Source organism: Dinoponera quadriceps, unplaced genomic scaffold (genome assembly GCF_001313825.1).
Source record: "Dinoponera quadriceps isolate SergipeBrazil2010 unplaced genomic scaffold, ASM131382v1 scaffold566, whole genome shotgun sequence".
NCBI lineage: Eukaryota > Metazoa > Arthropoda > Insecta > Hymenoptera > Formicidae > Dinoponera > Dinoponera quadriceps.
Window position 1 is genome coordinate 3715806 of NW_014555972.1, and position 20557 is coordinate 3736362.

A 20557-nucleotide genomic window follows, 5' to 3' on the forward strand; every position below is an offset into this window, starting at 1 on the left:
TACACGTGATTTTAGGATTAATTAAAAACGCGACAATTTATAAGCTGTGTGCATTACTCGTTTGAGCAGTTGACATCGTGCCGTTTTGGCAACTTAAACGACTCGTCGTGAGTATTGATTTTATCGCGCTAAATAATCAGGTCATTATCCCGCTGCGCTCGTTTCACCGTCTATGTAACTTCGCAAGAGAAAGAGAGAGAGAGAGAGAGAGAGGCTCCGTATAGATTCTATTATAAATTAAATTTCGTGGATATATCACTCCCGCGAATCTCAATTCTCTACTGTGGCTTCGCGTGATCCTCTTACTCTTCGCGGCAACTTACGAGACACCGTGATCGATAATACACTCTGAGACGAGAAATTAAATCGGTGGTATCCACTTTCTTCTCAGCAGAGGGGAAAGGGGAAAAAGAAAGAAAAAAGAAAGAGGAAATATTCGACAGGTCGGCTGTTAAAATACAAATGAGAGCGACGCGGGAAATGGAACGGCGATAAAAGACGAGCTCTACGTATGCTCCTTTCGCTCGTAACTCTTCTCTCACAAAGGGAGAACAAATGTAAAGAAGTTTTTCAGCGTTTAACGGGAGCGTGGGAGAGGTACATACCGAGCGGATCTGCTTAAACGGATCTTTTAATTAAATTTTAATTACTGTCACCGCTCATGCGCTCCTCGTGCCGTTACGCACCCCCCCTCCCCCCTCTCCTTCCGGCTCCGTCCCGGCTGTCTTCGTGCCCATTAAAATTTTTTCCTAATTACTCTTTAACCTTTGAGAACTCGACCGTATCGCTCACTCGAACATTAGACGCTCACCAATCGAAATCCCGACAGTGGAGTGTCATTCGGGCGGCCGAGGGGGCGAACTTTTTGGAGTTCGCCGAGTTCGGCAAGTACTTTACGTGCGAAGTACTTTTACTCACTCCGAGAGCCGAGTCAAGGCGAGGAAGGCGACGTGGACCGTTCGTGGGGGATGGTGGTGGTGACGGCGGCAGGGAACGGAAGGACACGGCGAGCCTGACATTCCACGTCCTTGCGTCAAGACTTGCGGGACGGGGTACTTTCCCTTTTTTCCAGTCTCCTTCGCGTTCTTCCTCGAGTGCCTGAGTCTTCTCGCGAGCATTGTGCGACACACCGAAGGAACTCAGCCCCGACATCACGTGCGGAAGGAGCATACTCAACCTTAGCCGTAGCTTTGACAAAAGGACACACGGTGTGATAAATAATAAAAAGGACTACTTCCGAAAATGAGTCCGACCCTTTCTCCTGCCCCGGCGTTTCATCGCCTCGTTCGTTGTTAGAACTGCTTTCCTTAGCGCAGCGCGCCGTACGCTTTTCCACGAGTTTCTCCCGCGGTGGCCCGCGTTTGAACGCGAATTCGCTAAAAAACACGACCGCGTCATTGGCCACCCGTGCCAATTGCGGTGAGTGTCGCGAGACTGCGTCGCGCACTTACTTCCATGCATGTGTGTGTGTGTAAAGAAGCAGAGTGCGTTTACGTGCTACGCAAACCGCCATGCCGTCGCTCTATGCACCGCTTTATAAATAAACATCGCCCTCTTGGACGAGTGTAACGAGAGCGCCACTTAACGACTTAAAATTCCCGTTAGTCGCGTCGTCACTCCAAGATAATTACGAAATCGTTTCCTGACGTTTTCCTCCCCTTTCCCCTCCATTTTAGCATCCCATAACAAACTTCGCGGAGTAACGTGCGCGCGTGTTGGTGTCATTTGCGTGGTATGCGAAAAGTCTCCCGCGGGCACAACTACACGCACGTGTACAGAACACGCGAGTATTCCCCGTTTTGCATCGTTCGCCGCCGCTTTGCCGCGAAGTTTATTAGAAGACGACTTTTTGCCGGGGTTGTATCGCGCAGCCTCAGCAATGAAAACTTCTCCGACTCGGTCTGTACTTTTAGTTTCTTTAAAAGGACATGCCTATGGCCGTTCGCGCATGCGAACGCGTCAAACGTCTCCCCTCTTTGCGATTATTCATTTCCCGGAGGGAAATTATTCCCCCGGAAAATCTTTATCTGCGTATTTGCACATGGCCGCTCGAATCAGTCGTCGCTCGCGTTCGTGAAACTTGGGCGATCGCGTAAATATGTTATAAATAGTGCAGATCTATAAATAACCAGAATCATTAGGCCCCCTTAGGAAATGACGAGACGACGAATCAGAGAATCTTAGTAAGCGGAGGGGAAATTTTCCCGCGTTGAAATATAAATCTTCTATGCGAATCTCACCCAGTGCCTTAACAATGGACTTTATACCGAAAAAAAATAGTTGCATCGACAAAACCAGTAGTCACTCTGATTCAAACTAGATCCGGTAACTGAATCACTCAGTTGTATTACATGGACCGTTAATTCCTTTCTTCCGTGTCGTAATATACGCATATAGCAAAAATTATTGATGTGTATAAAAACGATTATTACGCATATAAAAATATATAAAAAAATGTTATTAATGTGCAATTATTACGCATTATAAATTATTATATCGCGAGTATTACTGCGATAATTATTGCGTTGGAAGTGGTTAAAAGTGGATAATGGCGTTCGTTCGTTCCCACGGGTATTTTAGCGTCGCGAACTAGTTAGCTCCTAATGATATCGACTTAATTACACACTGAAATCGGTCTCGTCGATAACGGATACATGTCTGTGCGTTTAAATAGCGTGTCTCCGTGAGAGGAACGAGACACACTAACTTGATCTATCAAATGTCCATCTCAAGTTCGGTGCTTCGTTACTGCGATCTCTCGAGGATTACAAGGGGCTGCTCGGGCCCGTAAGTTTTCAGTTTCCGTTAAAACCCACTTCCGGTAAGCCCACGAAACGAGACGACGGTATTCCACGCTCTAACGAGTTTTCCGCGTCCGTGAACAGTTATTCGTTGCTAAAGGATTTCTCTTGGTTTCGCCGCGACCCCCCTCCCCAACCCCCCGTCGGAGATCCCAGTCTTCGGACCTCCGGCGATTTCATCGGAATATATTAATACATCGACGCGCGCGATCTCATCGTGATTAGATTCCCGGCGCGAATTTCCTCTCTTGTTCGACGCTCTTTCGCAAAAGTCCCGGAGATGCCCGCGCTCAACCGATCATTGCCGTTTCCCCCCAACGGGGTGCGGTATCGTTTCTACTCGAAAAGTCTGCAATAGAACGTATTAATGTATCTCTCGGCTCCACGGGCTGCGCCCGTGTTCTTATCGCGCGGATGAAACGCTCCCCAGGGGGCCGACGATCTCGGAATAAAAAGCGGGTGTAGCGTGCGCACGTGACGCGAACCTCGCTAAATTATGCAAGCGCAAAAGAACTTTCGCGACTAACAAGTCGTACATCAGAGCTTGCGCTTGCGAGCGCGCTTACGAGCGCGAGCGCACAAAGAGGTGTCGGGGCGCGAGGTAGTTGGGATTCAAAGACCGCGAGAAAGAGCAGGAAAGGCGAGCATTCGAAGCGAACGGGTGGCGAGCACGAGGATCATTGGTGTTCATCTAGACGGAGGGTTAGATAGAGTCCGGAGGTCGCGCACGTAACCGGGACACCGAATCGCTGGCATCGGCTAAATGGTGTGCGGTCGAAGGTCTAGGACACTCTACATAATCAACTTTGTGACAGTTTAATGATCGATGCATGCACACTCGCCCGGGCAATTAGTCACTCACGTTCGCGTAACGCGCTGCAAGGATATTAACGATATTCGTTAATAACGATAAACGACGTGGGCGTAATGCGAAATAAATACGAACGTCGAGGTAATTGGGCTAACCGCGAGTACGCGCGCGCGCGCGCGCGGCGCAACAATAACCGCCTTTAGGTGATTTTTTGTTTTTTTTCCGCTTTATTTTTTCTCGCAAAACAGCACGCACGCGATACGAATTGAGATACGCCGAATAAACTCCGGCTACGTGGAAAAATTATATTCCTTCGGGATTTCATTCGGATTTAATCACGAGAAGGCGTCGTCCTCTCGCCTTTTTTCGGTTAAGTGAATTAAATTTAAATCCCCTCGAATTAACGACTCCGATATATATATTTCGGAGTGTTTCTCTTTCTCGGTCCTACCGATATTCCGCCATTTGTCAATGCTTAAACTCGTGATTCGGCGATTTCTCGGGCCGCCCGCTCGTTAATCATCGTGTCTAATAACACGCGATGCACTCTAAACAAACACTTATGATAAATCGCGGCATCTCGCATGTCTTCCATTTATTTTTCATCTTTATCTAATCGTCGACAATTAATTTCTCCAGTCGGCGGGTGCAAATCAAAAACAGCCGGGATCGAACATTGGCGAAAGAAAAAGGGGGCGGAAGAGGTCGAGGTCATTGATATTCATTCAGCTGAGGGGTTAAATGATCCGAAAGGTCGGCGAGGATAGAGGGAGGAGAAAATGCAGTCATCAGCGAATTGGCAGAGTTTAATGTGCGAAAGATGAATACGGGTGCGCGCTCGCACCCCTCTCCATCTAGGAATTCGCCGATGACTTATCCATTTTACGTGCGTCGAGGAAAACAATTCCGCGTTGCATTACGGCAATGAAATAATGCCGATGGCTCAAGTATGTGTGAAAACGGCGCGGGGAAGATTGATCGAGCGCCGCGCAGCTTCCCGACCATCACCACCGTTACTACCAAGACCTACCAACACCAGACGAGGTACCTGGCACACATACGTATAGTCACCTCCACAACCGGCAATAAGCTCTTTGTGATCTCCCTGACTGCTATATGAGTTAGCAGCGAACGGAATTTTGTTATTGTCACAGCGCTCTGTGCACAGAGCCGATCCAAATCCGTCCGACCGAGCAGCGACCTGTTCTACTGGCACACACTCTGTTCCGTTCTGTAGTCGACAGAAAAAAAAAAAAAACAAGAGGGAGGAGCGCGCGAGAGAGGACGAATAAACAAAGGGAAATACAATCCCGAGGCTTGATTCACTCCGTCACGAATGCGCCATGCGCGCTCCGTGTTCCTTTTTCATTAACTTCACCAATTTACCTTGCTTTCCCGTTTCTTCCTTTTTTTCCCCCGGTTTTTGCATTTCCCCTTCAGCTCACCTCCGCCTTTTGTTCCGCGCGCCGCTCGTAGCGGCTTCAACGCGACGACGTTTCGGCGAACCTAATCGTCGTTGCGGCGCGTCTTATTCGCCGCTTAGTCGCGCATGTCGTCGGGGCAACATCGGCGAAGGCCGAAAGATAAACGTTTTGCGGTCAGCATGTGTGCGAGTGGATCTTGTCAGCTTATCGATCACATAGCGGCGCGTTGCGCGCCCGTTCTCGGGGAACTCCTCTCCGAAGATTGCCATCGGGAAGGAGAGATCGACTCTCCTTTCGTTTAAGAAACGATCCACCCGTTCAGCTGCTCCGAGAAGCATAGAGTCTCGACTTTTCCGCCAGATCGACGGGGAGTTTATCGGGTCGCCGCTCGGGATGGCCATTAAGCACTTTTTCCTTGGCCGATCGCCGGAAGACAGCAGCGGACGACCCTCTCTTGGAAACGGTCCACCCTCGTCTCCATTCACAAGCACGCGCGTAGCGCCAACGTAGCGCCGTTATCGGCGGCGAGTGGGGGCGGCGGCGAGGGTGCGCGGTATGCCGGCGTAGAGGGTTCGGTATTTCCCCCCTAACCTCCACCTGTGCCACCCGGCACGGCCGAGCGACCCTTGGCGCTCACGACTCCCACCCAATTGGGGATTCGATCGACGTCGAAACTTCCAGCCGTGACCACGCAGTCCCGTGGCGGCGCCTCTGTCGAGACACCCCGTAAACACGACGAGAAGCTGTTGGCGCAGAAGGGATGGACGGAGAGAGAGAGAGAGAGAAACGGGCGGATGCGTGTATATCATCGCGATTTCACCCCCGCGCGAGTCTCGTCGCCGCCACGGAGATTCTGACCTGCGCGCGAGGAGAACCACTGCGCGAAAACGCAGCGGCAGGATGCCGAGGTAGGCATACGAGAGCGCCTTCGTGTCCTCGTGTCGTGCGATGTACATGCAGGGGGACGCACGGTGGTGTCGCTGAACGGCTGTATCGGTACCGGTGGTGATGCTGACACGCAGGTGTGTGAGGATGTTTCTACGTTTGTGGAGGTGTCAGTAGTAGTGGTACTGGTATCGGTACTAGTATTGGTAGCAGTAATATACACCGTAGGCGGACCCCGCTGATCGAGTACGCGGTGGTCCATGATTTTGCAGGAGGCTGCAGTAGCGCCGGTTATCTCTGTACGTATTCATAATACATCAACGTTCCGCGTGACGTCGATATCGGACTTCCTGTATGATATTGGCGAGAGACACCGAACGCGCTTGATAACGCGCAACAGTATGCCCGAGCGGGGGGATGATTTCCAGCTGATATTCACGCCAAGATATACTATTCGGAGTTAACGTTTTTTCTCTTTCTTTCCCTCACGCCGAGACACCGTCGCCGGAGAACGTCCTGACGTATCTACGACCAGGCACGCGGCGCAATCGCTAACAACACCGGGGGAAGCTCTTGGTGGTAACGCCAAAAGTTTCCCCTTTGCGCAAACGCCCCTCGCTCTCATTTCTGCCGCATACACCTTCTCGCGCCGGTGTTGAACCGTCCGCTGGAGTGTAAGGACGATCACGACGATCCTTCCTACACAGAGAGACGCGCAGCCACGCCACCCTCGCTCGCGCGTCCGCCGGCGTTGGAGTCGCTGATGGTGGTGGTGGCGAACGGGTAGGGAGGTGATGGTCGTGAGCGCGCCAGTGGAGGTGGGTGACGTCGGCGGCGGCGGCGGCGGTGGTGGTGGCGACGACGGCGGCGGTGGTGGTAGCAGCGGCGGAAGGTAGTTTCTGGGCGGTGGAGGGCGCGGATCGTCGTCCGCAAAGTCGTGCGTTCACCCCGTGTGCCGCGGCGACGACGACAACAGGGCGTCGTTCGTTCTCTGGAGCGAGCGAGCGAGTCCGCCGGGGGGTATCGCCGATTCCAACATTTTCCCCGTCGACGACGGCAAGAGGTCCGAGCCTCCTGCGGCTCGCGCGGACATCCCGCGGGACTGAAAATCGCGCGGCGTGTTCCGTGGCGACTCCGTGGCCGGCGACCCTCGCGGCGAGAGAGATCTACGCTCGCGATCGTTCCGTCCTGCACCACGTGGCGATCCTATCGGTCGCGCACACCTGGTGTATATCGCGTGTTACACAGCGCGACCGGGGTCGGAGAACGCGTCGCCGACGAAAGAATCCGACGAGAAGTCGCTGAATTATGAAAACGGACGGGTCGCGTCTCGGCTATCCTTGAGCCTTGGGTATCGACGAAGCGGACGAGGCGGTCTTCCGGAGGAAACTCGATCAAAGCTCGTTCGGCCGGTGAAAAAAGTTCGAGGTGGACAGAGAAGCGTGGATAAGTTCCTCGCATGGTCGGTCTCGTTGAGAGGACCGCGTCACGTGGCCCTTCGAGCGAGAGCCTGAGAAAGGCGCGCGATCGGCGAAGCGGACGAGCTAATTCATCTCGTTCTCGCGGATCGAAGGCTGCGAAATGACGACTGTAACGCGGATGTAACGTGGATGTCGAATCGGCGCGACGACGTTGCGAATGCGAGTCGTTTACCGACGAGTGTGGATGCTCCGAGTTTCGCGCAGCAGCTCGCCGAAGGATACGAGGATACGAGTTCACCGGGAGAGTGTGGTTTTCGGCGGAAGTAGTGTTCACCGGTGGATGATTCGTTGAATGAGAGAATACAAGAATGAGCCTTGTGATGAAGTGAAAGGTCTGATCGGCCGGTTGTGTGAGGTGACAGCGAGTAAGCGCAGTGTTAGTGAAACGAACCAGTAAGCACGTCGGCACGCGGCACGATCTACAGGGATCGTTCGCACGTTCGACCTGTTTTGGATTACCCTGTACAAATACAAAACGTCGTGGATTCGCGCCCTTCGTAGCTACGAGAGAGCACGTGAATCGTCCCTTAAAGCGAGAATCGATCGGGCCACTTGCGTACGAAACGTGGACTGGTAAGTTCCACGAAGGAAGGGAGACCTGGCCGTCGTGGGGACTCGTCTCGCCAAGACGATTTTGCAAAACGGTCCTTACCGGACGTTTCCCGACGTCCTATCGCGATAAAAAAGGAGAGTAATTCCCTTCGAAAGATTGCGTTGTTGACTCGCGTTATCTCGCAGGGAACGACGGTTCGTGAAATTTTGTTTAAGTTCCGCGAGCACGGCTGACACAGTCGAACTTTCCCGACTTTCTTCTGAAGAGGGTCGAAGCGTTCTGATTGACGGAGTCGATTGTTTTCGACGGGTGCTTGGTAGGTCGGTGCGTAGCTCTTAGGATATAGGCATGGACTTTGTGAAAGTTCGAATGAGAAAAGAGCTCGCATAGGTGTAGCCGTGGTGTCGACGCGACTGTATACGTATGCCTATGCATCGTCAATCCGCGTCAATTGCTCGATAAAGAGGAGGTATATTGTTCGTCGTTCATCACCGGCCGGTCGTTATTAATGATTGCCACTCGGCGATAGTGTTGAGGGACTTGATTACATTTGATAGCACCGTTATTTATAAGACATTTCGGTATTTTCCAACGTTCACGACGCGATCAATAGGCACTCGTACTGGATATATCGGGGCTAAATAAAATAAAAAAGAATAGGAAACGCGCCCGGAGAATTTCGGCGAGAAATTCATTCAATGACACCACGTTAATGTTAATTTAATGACGCTCGTGTTAAAACACACTTCGCTCAATATCATTTCGACATTTAATTTCTGTTACACAAAGTCCTGTTACACAGAGTATGAATCGCGGAATATAGATGTTCCTGCCGTACGAAGCGGTCCGGCTAATTTAATCGTTTCATATTGTGCAAACTGATAGAATATTCCTCTTGAGTAAAAATGACTCTTGAAAATTATTTTCGACCCAACTTGCGGTTTTTTTTTCGGAATTTGAAGAAAGTCTCGCGAATTATGTGAAGAGAAAGAGATTTTTTTCCAGCTATGATAAAATATCGCGGACCTGATAAATTATTATCTTGATTTGCCACTTGGATCAAGTACATGCACCTGAATATAATTAAAGAAAAAGAATCACGAAATTGGCTGTAAATCCAATCGTAAATGCTGTATCCGTAATGTTTAGTAAAACAATACAACACGTGTGCACTGAAAAAATCCCTTAATTACTAGAACAAAAGCTCTTTTGTTGTTTGAAGATCTGTTAGAGAAACAGATCGAAAAGTTACTGTTGCTAATCATTTATCATTATTTATTATTTTAACAAGCTATTACCAGACGTGTTTGCTACAGCATCAAATTAAAAGTAATTCAATTAAAAGTAAATTATTTGCTTCCGCTGCTCCATATCTATAAACTATTTGTTGCGGGTACCGATATCTTGTTAAATCAACGAAAGTTTTCCTCTCAGTATGATTAATAGGAGACTGACGAAAAAGCGGAATTTAAAAGAGCTATCTCGAAATTTGCATCTCTCGTAGCTTCTTTAATCTAATCGAACGTGTAATTTTTCCATGTAACCGAAGTCACAGCAGTCATCCGTTTCGAGAGGAACGAGCGGCGATCGAATTACCACCGCGAAGGAGAGTTGTGACGGTCACTATCACGGAGAATTTTCCAACAATTCGCGGCAGCACCAGCGAAGGTGCTCTCACACGCGACGCTTAAACGCGATTTCGGACGTCGAGCCTCGCGTGTCTCGAGCGAGGGTGAGAAAGCTCTTGTTTACGCGAGCACGAAACCGCCTCCGCAAGCATTGACGCGTTCAATTAACCACCCGCCAGGATTAGAACCTGCGAGCGGGGGTATCGACTTACGGAGTTCCTTCTCCTCGATCGATATAAGAACGTGAACTCGCGCGCGTAAATCAATCCGCGCAGCGATACGTCGCCGCTCGTGCGAGCTATAAATAACGAAAACGGCTGATTCTGTGACACGACAGGCCACCGCGATGATATACGCGGATTATCGCCAAGTCTGGTGTGTAAGAAGGAAAGTTACTCGTGGATCCGCTCGCTCGAACACTTTTCTCGAGTTGTCCGAAATTATTCTGCGGAAACGTCGTCCAGGATTATCATCGTGAAAGCACTCGGGACACGAGTTTCTACGAGATGCATGCGTATATGTATGTGTGCATGTATGTGTATACGTACGAAGCTTCCGTCGGGCTTTTAACCAAAGTATCGAAAAAGCGTTGACCGCGACTGATATCTGATGTGGACGAGTAGGATCAACCGGCACTTTACTCGATCGAGTGTCTACACTCGTGTACATGGGTATGCGTGTCTCTCCATCCAAGTGTCGACACTTGAATACATGCTAATGATTTGCGGCCGTCATAGTGGAAAGGTTAAAGTCGATGCTTTATTATTGATATGCCCACACCGCTGATGCATCTATTAAAACAATCGCCGGCTCTCATTACAATTAGCGGGGTGTAACGACGCGGTGGAAAATAATTGCTCGACGAAATCGAGTGTGTGCGTGGAGTGCGTGACGTCCGATTCGAATAACCAGACTTCGCGAGTCGATTCGCGCGGTGACGAAGTCGACTCCGTCCGATCGCCCGAGTCTCATTACCGCCGGCTAATTAGCCGTCGCACCGACGCGCGCGAACAATACGACGGGACGAGATAAGAAATCGGACCCGGCGTGAAAAAGGCCGGCCGATAATAGCGCGTAATTAAAGCGACGGTTACCGGGAAGCGGTCATCGACGGTCGAAAATTATGCGCGCTGCAAAATAACGAGATATACAACGCGCGCGACAATGCGAAAACACGAGCTTAACGCAAAGCGTACACGCTCGCTCGCTCGCTCGCTCACGCGCCGGTAGGACTAGAGGGATATTCCCTGCAGATTAATATACACACATACGCATATGTATATAGATATACATATATGTATAGGGCGAGAAAGAGAGAGAGGATGGTGGGTTATACCGCGTTTGGCCTATCGATCGCGCGCGCGTTTCGGGTATGTGCCAGCATCCGTAGCGAGACACTTTATTTGAAAACGCCGCCACGGTGTCACGCTACTACCTTCGAGAGGTCCGCGCACTGTTCGACCCCGGAGGCGGGGCGGGTCAACGGGTCGGCTACCGGGACCGAGTATCCGCGACGGAAAGGAGCATCCGCGGCGCGCTAATTAAAGCCGTTCGCGCGCTCTCCGAAGATGTCGCCGACGAAATTGATTATCCGTAATTGGGGCTTGACGCGCTATACCGTGGACTATACGGCGTGGTCGCCGGGCGGCACAACAGCGACTCGACAGCCTGTATCGGAAGTCGACGTCAATAAGCCTCACACAGCCGCAGCAGCAGCAGCACGCTGCCATACACAGGCGATCGGTCGGATTACAATGGCCGACCGCGCAAAAAGCGATAGCGAAATAGAAACGTGGAAATCGGAAGTGGCCGGCTGACTGTGCGCTCTCGCTGCCGTGAGGCTCGCGGTGACGTTGTCGTTTCACTTCGCTATCGCGAAAAAAATTCGGCGACTCCGCGTCGAATAAGGCTGCGCCCGCGAGATAGTCAACGTCATATACGCCGTTCCGTCCACCGAATAGAGAATTTTACAATTTTCAGTTTTTATACATGTATGCACAAGGCTGAAAATCATGTGACTCTCGATTTGGGATGGCGCGGCATACATGACGCTGAGATTGTAAGTGCACGGAGAAAAATAATTTGGCTGTTGTAACGGAACCATCGTTGCTATTGTATATTCGTTGACGACAGCGATAAAATTTAATTGGTAAATTAGTGAATTACTCGTAATCAGAGCGGAAGCAGTTTGGTCGGCAGAATTGAAAATATTCCGCTGAGTGAATTTGTCCCTACCCTCTTAAGTTGAATCAGTGAAATGTCACTAATTGAATCAGTGGAACAGTATTCTACCGCGATAATCAGTGAATATTCACTAATTTTTAGTGGAAACTCTTCCACTCAGCTCTTTTGTTTAATATCTCACTAATTTTGGCGAGTGAAAGATTCACTGCAAATCACTATTACGCGAATCCCGTGGTAAAAATATATGGACATATCAATAAACCACATGTGCATACGTCATATTTGACGTAGTTCGCACGGTAGCAGACTCAAGAGCTAAAAGTTTTCGAGCTCGAGTTCTACCAAGATAAACGTGTTTATCAAATAAATTAAATCAATTAAACATAATTATACAAGAATATTTCAGGCAAAATCACTGAGAATACTTTAAGAGGAAGAAAGATAATAAAAAGGAAGTGATAAATTTTTTAACTGTTTTAACTTTTTTAACTGTTTCTGCAGTTAGATTTTTCCGAAACGGTTTCTGCTATTAATGGCTGCCTTTATTACGAAATTTTGCAGTGCTGTGCTGATTTGCAGTTATAATTGTGATTACTTGTGATTGTTAACTATTTCTCCGTGATAACATACTAATTACACTTTACACTGAAAAAAGAATTTGGTAACAATTACCAAGATTTGATTAAATAGATTCAACGAAATTGTTTGATTACTGCAAACGAATCATTTAGTACCACATATACGGAATATAGTATACGCTACAGTACATGGTACTAATAATTTGATTGCAGTAACCAAACAATTTAGTTGGAACTATTTAATCAAATCTTGGTAATTGTTATCTAATCCTTTTTTTCAGTATAGACAATAAGTACACGTTAATTTGCTGTTAGAATAAAATAACGTTATCCTATGTTTGTCAAATTGTTCTTACAAAATAATGTGTAGATTCACCAAAATAATCCAACGAATAGCAATTAGTACTCTTAACAAACCGTTTCGCCGTCCACGTAGTGGAACTGACAGATTTTGTTGTGACAGCATAAAAGTTGCTGTGCCAGAAAATTATTTTTCTCCGTGTAACTTCCCTTTCGCGTGGCTTTCGATTTTGCGAAAGGGCGATGGGTTTTTGTTTCAATGAAACTGGATGATGGTTTACGAGCTGCGGAGTCCCGCGACTTTTGCAAAGATTTGGTCGCATTCGACGATTCGTTTAAACGCCAAAAACGGCGCTCGAACGGCACAGTCGTTGAAGGAACCGTAAATACGTAATTTCGCGTACGCACAGAGAGATCAACCGGCATTTTCAGATTAAGCTGGTACCGTCGTTGATTAATTTGCTATCGCTCACCGAGTTTTAATCGAGCAGGCCGCGCGCTGGTACGACAGCCAAAGAGAAATAACGAGATTCACATCAGTTAGTAGTTATCTGCGTCATCAATTTATCGACTTTATCATCGCGGTCAGTGCGCGTTAGATATTGAGTTTGCAGGCGGAGCGCTTTTCGACGATGGATTTTAATTTCGCCGACGCCACTACACCACGTTATTTCGACGCGACGCGACGTGTCGATCATAACGCGAGCCATACTCGCGCATACGGTCGGGGCGAAAAAGCGCAAGAAAATAATGAAAATATGATTCACGGAAGAGACGATCGTTGCCGCCCCGCAACGGAGGAAATGCACACGGCGGGCATGAATCCAGATATAATCTGTTTACAGACGGCTCGGGTCGTATCTGCATTTTCAGCGAATGTATCATAACGTCCGGACGACGGAGGAATGGCCGCGCTTTTTTGCCCTGTTCCGCTGTAATCGGGAAGCAGGACGGGAAGGGAGAGGGGGAGTAACGTCCGGCGAAAGAGCAGCGCGAACGTGAGATTCGCGCGCCGTTTTAATCGACTTAATCGACTTCGGTCGGAGCGTCGGTCGGAGTCTTCGGTATGGAACCCCGGGATCGACCGTACCTAGATGTCATAATTGCACATGTTTGCGGCTCTTACGGTTTACCATCATTACTGGTGGTCGGGGAATCTTGCGGTTGTGCGTAACGATCAGATCAAAACCGAATTTCCCTTCCGCGGCTGGTGTATCCGAGCGAGCGCACGTAAAAGAGCCCGCAAGAACGAACTGTTAGAGTGAATATTGCGGTAATAGCTCGTCGAAAAATAGCCCGTGCCCGTTTTTCGCCTCGATGAGAAAACTCCGTTCGTTAGGCAAACAACGCGCGGGCGCAAAAAAGCGAAAAAGAAGGCGGATACGCGGGTTTGATGTCTGATTTTTCGACGCGTCTAGATGGCCGTGAGCGACTTGACGTCGGTTTTCAGTTCGGACACGCGTGCAGCCGCTCGAGAATGCACACAGGAGCTTGGAAATTTTAGCGTGAGATACGCGAAGATATGAAAGTGTAATTCATACTTAATGACTGTAATGCGTACTTAACCCAGAAACACAAGTCTCGGCTGACTCACCCCCCTCCCCGTGCTCTTGTTTTACAGAAGATAGTGCCGTGCAGACGGGATTTAAAGAACAAATTGCGGGTTCCTTAAGAATCCTTAAGGACAAAATTAGCATTCTTCGTGCGCACACTCTCTTGTTGCCGTATTAATTGCGTATTACCGTTAATCACAATAATCAATAAATACACATTCATGCGAATATTCAGCAACGATAACAGTCGGTAAATTTTCCTGCTACCGGAAAATTACCCGATTTCCCAAATAATCGCGGAGATGCAGTATGTTAGACTTCTCACATCCTCGAATGCACACGAGCGCGCGTTCGTAATGACGCGCACAATGAAGTCCTCAACGAGGGAAGTTCCGCGAGGCACCGGTTCTCTCCGTTTTCCAGGCATCGACTTGTCTTTCGCGACCGAAAGAGATACTGTTTCAAATTAGTCGGAAGCGCAGTTCCCCCTCGCCGAGATATTCAGCGCGAGATGCGACGCGCCACAAAGTCTCTGTGTGTGCACCTCTCTCTCTTTCCCCTTACAGAAAACGTATTATTTCTCCATTTACCCACATCGTTACGTTTCTGCGTCTCCTATGCTTCCCTCCCGGATCTCAGGTTTCATTTCGTTCCGCCAGTCCGCAGATTTCCGACGCGCTTCACAGGATTTCGGTTACAACGTCAGGCGCAGTTGCTTGACCTGCAAGCGAAATCTGCCAGGGCGAATGTGGACGGACTGAGGTGAAGAACGAACATCGGGGTTTGAAACCCGACCGCGTGCGTGCGTGCGCACGAGCGTACGAACGTGAAAGATCCTTCTCGCGTCCTCGCTTGGATCCTTGAAAAAATGCGCCATATCTCGGGGAAAGTGCAACGACATTTTTCCGCGGAGAGAGTACCTCGCTCTCTTTCTATTATCTCTCTCTCTCTCTCTCTCTCTCTCGCCTTTCACGGGTGTTCGCATTTGACGGTCGGAGTATTCCCCACGCTTGTGTTCGGAATTATTGAAGCGCTCTCTATGCCGGTACACAGCGGAAATGCATTGCCCCGGGCCCTTTACGCCGCATCTCGAAATAGCAGCCTCCGTGTCATCGCGCGATAAATTGGACTCGCGCATTTAGTCATAAACATGTAGTCTCCCTCCGCGGAAGATCACGTCTTTCTCTCGTATTCCTTCTTCCCTCCCTCCTTCTCTCTCTCTCTCTCTCTTTCTCTCTATCTCTATTTATCTCTCCCCTTGTGGAGATATAGCCGAAGCCATCGAGAAAATTGCCACCGTTCTTCCGAGTGCCGTAGCTCACTCGTTCGACAGCCGAAACCGGCGTGCTGGATCTCCTCGCGCGTTGAGCATACATAATTTCCGAAGTATTCCGTAACAGAGTTAACGCGGCGGTGCGTCTCTCCTCGCGCGAGCGGATAACTCGAAAATACTCGCGTCCCCCGGGAGATTCTCGCACGTGCACGCCAACGAGAAGGAATATCGCGGGCCGAGATCTTCGGGCCAGAAAATTGCGCGAGTAGTCTCCTCGGTCATCTACGCGTGCCGCCGTAGTCTCTTCTTCCCGCTCGTATATTAGCGAGGATTCAATTAGAGGACGGGGCACCCGACGACTTAATATATTCCGCGCTCGGTGTAACGTGTAAGCGAAGTTAACCGTTCTCGTCGGGGAAAAAAGAGGAGAAGAAAAACCGGCCGGCCGGATAGTCCTGTGCATCCTTTGCCCCTCCGATACATTACTTTCTCGTTACGGGGGTGAGGCCACTGCTGGTACGTTATATCTCGCGCGAGCGTTGGACGAGCGCACGTTTCGCGTAGATTTATATTTTTCGCTTCTCTGTCGAAGTTTCCTGCGGGGCGTGGTGTCTTCGGTTCATCCGTGTAGGATGGAGCGGCGTAAAACGCTTCCGCGTACGGAAAGTATTCTCTCAGCCGAGCGGAAATCCCAGGCACAGCCGCCTTTTATTTGAAACGCGTATAAAACGCGCGTATAATGTTCCAGACAATCATATATTCATTCATTTACTTATTCACGAGGAACGTTTTTTCTTTTACAAAGGAGAACAGAGACGTGAATGAAAAATTATTTTTAAATTACTTCATAATTCTCTCGTCGTCGACGAGATTTGATCGTTTCATTTTGGGGGTCGCGTGTAGAGATAAATATTATCTCCAGGTAACTGCGCATTATCTCTCTCTCTCTCTCTCTCTCTCTATGTGTATATTTCTAAAGGTGTAGCTTGAAAGATAGATTCTCCTCGAGCACGCGATTTATTTTTACCCCTCTCGAAATGTCACCTCGACACACATCGACCTTTGCCTCGCAAATTGAAAAGTATCATCACGTCACACGAAACGGCTTTTGATGTCACGCAGTCGCAATCACGACGAGCACTCATCTTACGTGCGCGGTGGAGATGGAAATTGACATGCGTTTCGCTTCAAAGCGACGCCGGTTGACCCGCCCGACGAGGCGCATTTAATCTTAACGAGTGCAATTTATTAGAGCGTTTGCAACTGCCCTCTAATACACTGAGATTTCGCGAAAACGTTGTTATCCGCAAGGCTGACCGACGTGCGTTTTACTCGGGAGAGCAAAGTACCCCACCACCCGCCGTTATTGCGTTTGAAAAATCTCTGCAGACATTAGCGCGAATCAAAAGACAGAAATTCAGCCGCAAATGGAAGGACAGAGAGTACATGTGTCTGAAAGACGTTTCGAAGACGTCCATTAGACATCTTATTGTCTAAACGACGTCTTGATGCTATCTGGATTAAATGAATACTTTCTAGTTGCGCAGCATTTCGTTGCGCTCTCCAAAATTAGTTCTATCAACAACCTCGATATTTCGAATCTTCACTGTTCGAAGTTTCGAATAAAACGATGTGGAATTTTCGAACTTCGCCGTCAGACGATTGAATTACATCGAAATTTCCAAGCTTCAAATATATCGAATAGTACTATCACTATTATTTAATATAAGAGCGCGCTCGCAGAGGCACTGATACCGGTTGTTATTACGCCGTTCACCGCGGCTCGCTAAAAAGTTCGACCGTACACCGCTTTTCGCGTGTCGAAGCGGGTGCAACGTCCACTTTTCGCCTCGTTCGCTTCGCATCGCCGCCGCTTGTTCGCATAGTTTCGGTAGCCGCGAGCTTGTAAAACTAACGTTGAAATCTGATTTTTTTCCTGTTCGCGGATGCAAATGGACGGTGGCGGTGTGTATGCGCTCCCCCCCCCCCCCCCNCAGGGGTGCGTGTGACACGCGTGTGAAAGATTCGACGTGCGAGCGTACGGATCTACGATCGAGTTTTGAAAAACGCCGCGGAAGATAGCGATTTCGATTTCCAGGCCGATCGTATTCGGCTGCGGCCTCATCGATCACTCGTCATCCCGCGGGAGAAGTCTTAGCAGAAATTTACACGCGCACTGCCAACTGGCCGCTCCGTTCCCTCTTACTTGCTTTACATCGTGACGTTGCTAACGATGTGCCCGATGCGCTAAGACGGAAACCCTTCGACCGGAAGGCGCGGTGGCAAAACGATTATTCCGCTTCGCTTAGCGCGCGTGAATGCGCAAGAACGGCGCCTCTTACATACATACAAATAGTTGATCGAAACACTCAAGCGACCATCCTCTGCGACGTTCCTTGCTCTGTATTCGGCGGTTGACGCGGCCGCCGCGGATGTTAGCGGACTTTCATGAACTCTCACGCAGAATGCAACGGTCGGTTGCACGCTCGCGGCAAAGTTTTTGGTCGGCCAGTTACCCTGGAATAGCGGACAGACACGAAGGGTGGAGTCACCGAGGGCGTCGAGCGTTTAACGCGACCGCCGCATAATACATCGTCCTCTTAGCCGGCGAAATTCGTTATGAAATTCGCGTTCGCGGGAGAAGCGACGCAGGCGGGACTGCGGCGCAGAAACGGTCCGTCTGTGCCGCGGATTTCGCGTGTCCTCCTCCGGAAACGCACGGTTCGATTAACGGAAATCCAGACGGGAGAGATGGAAACGAGAGCACACGGCGCGAAATTTGGCGAGTTTCCCCGGGAAAAATTCCGTCGGCGCGCGAATTCCTCCTCCGTAATCCCCATCCGCAGCATCGTAATTACCATTATTATTATCAATATCGCGCACAAGCGATTTTTCAGGTTTCGAGGTGGCGTATCCACGGGAAAATCTTCAAGTAAGAGAAAAAGTCCCGTGGAAAGTCCGGTGGAAAAAGATGCGTCTATCTACCGGGAAAAAGATAATGCGGTTATACGGATGTGCTCAAAGCCAAAGTTCTTCTCCGCGCGCGCAATTTTCTCCCTCTGTCTTTCTCCTCTTCTACCTTTTTTTTTTCATTTTATGCGCTTCTCTTAAGATACGTAACGACCTGGCGGCGGTGTCGGAACTCACGGAATGAAATACCTTTCCGCGTTTGATGTTCCGCAAGAAAATAACATCGGTCTCGCGTCGTATTAACTTACACTGGCGGCCGACGGTATCGTGAATTTACGAGATATCGCTGCCGTCGTGTGTTTACAGAACGGGAAACGCGCGCATCGCATCGGCTCGACACACGATCGCGGGAAATTGCGCGATCGTTTTTCTGCCACGTGAGAGAGATTAAATTTTGGCTTGTTCAGTATGCTCGTTAATATCGCCGATATCGTTGCTGCCGTCGTCGCTGTCCGCCCATCCGTCCGTCCGTCCGTTCGGGGACCTTAAAAGCCGCGGATTATTCCCTGGAAGTTTTTTCCCTTCCTCGCGTGTGCGCGTCATTAGCGCAGATATAGCGCTTTTGTTGAGCTTTTTTCTCTCGTCCGCGCGGACAGAGCAGACGAGGCAATCAAGATTCCTGGAGGAAGCGCGTCCTATCGTCGGGCGACATTCATTACGCCTTCACACGGCTCGGTATCGTTACAACGTGTCGCTCATATGAGCGTGCGGGTGTGAGAGTGGATGTCAAAGGTCCTCCAGCACCCCCGTGTCGCCGTTATCGACGAAACCGTTCAGAACGGGATGCATTTGCCATAAATTAGCGCTATGTTCGATATAACGAGAAAGAGGGAGAGAGAGAGAGAGAGACACGGGACCTTAACGTTCCGACACTTTATTCGCCGCGACCGCGACAAAGCGACCTCGTCACATTTGCCCGCCGATCTTTCCGAATCGATTCGTCGCGCACATCGCTCCAGACGTCGCTCTTTCCGTTTTAATCCCCCCCCCCCCCCCCCCGCGAAATCGATCCACTAATTCGATTGATCAGCCGGCGGATCGAATTAACCGAACCCGATTGAAGCGCTGTCAATGATTACACTCATATTGAATTGTTAATTATCGCGTCTCGTTGAAACTGATTAACGGCGCGCACGATTATAAACGCAGCGCGCGTTGCGTTCGAGAATTCAATTGATGTGCACGAGTCACTTTTCGTCGTCGCTCGCGAAGACGCACGCATGTACGAAATCTTCCGTGAGAACGCCCATTGAATCTCGCGTTTCAATTAATAATAGTAATAATAATTAATATTTCGAAACTGTCAGGCGCGTCCCCGCGCGTTTTGCCGAGCTCTCTCGCCGAACTGTCGCGAACGTTGGTCCATAAAAGCGGTTGCAACCGCGCATAAATTACCGCGCCGGTGGTCTCCCTTTCTCCCTCTCTTTGGCAATTTGCAAAACGCAATTAACGAACGATAAGCGTTATATCGCCGCGACAGTCTCCATTAATCCGGTCCAATTAACGCGTCGACTCTTTCGCTTCCGTTTATCGCGCGCGACGAATATCTTCGCGCTTCTCTCCCTCGACTCGCCGATCACTCCCGATAACGGTGATAACGGTGATCCGCCCCAGGCAGGCTTCACTTAATGCTTGCAACGATCGCGAGCATTATTCCATTTCTGTTTAACATCCAGAAGAAACAAGGATAGAATGATGCTCACGATCCGTATGGAAAATTACCAAACATTCCCAAGTATAGCGCAAATTCTGATCAGATTACACACTTATCTCGAATAAGTGTAATATATTGCGATACCAATTAGGAATCCCATTTTCATCGCAATTATAAGGAAACTTGGAAGAAACGTCGGGCAGAATAAGTGGAGTCGGAATACCATATTTTTTTAAAACATTACACCTTTAATCCGAATCTTCGTCAATTCCTCAATCAGAATCCATCCATATTTTGGCAAGTCGGAACCGATTTCAATGAAATCGCAGAAAATTTTCTACGCGGGAGATAATTGCGAGCGTCGAGTGAAGTCACCCGCCCTCCGTTATCGCACGAGACAAAACGCACCTATCGACTTAACGCGCGCGGTCCATGTCTGAGCGCTCGCGCATTTATCTGTGC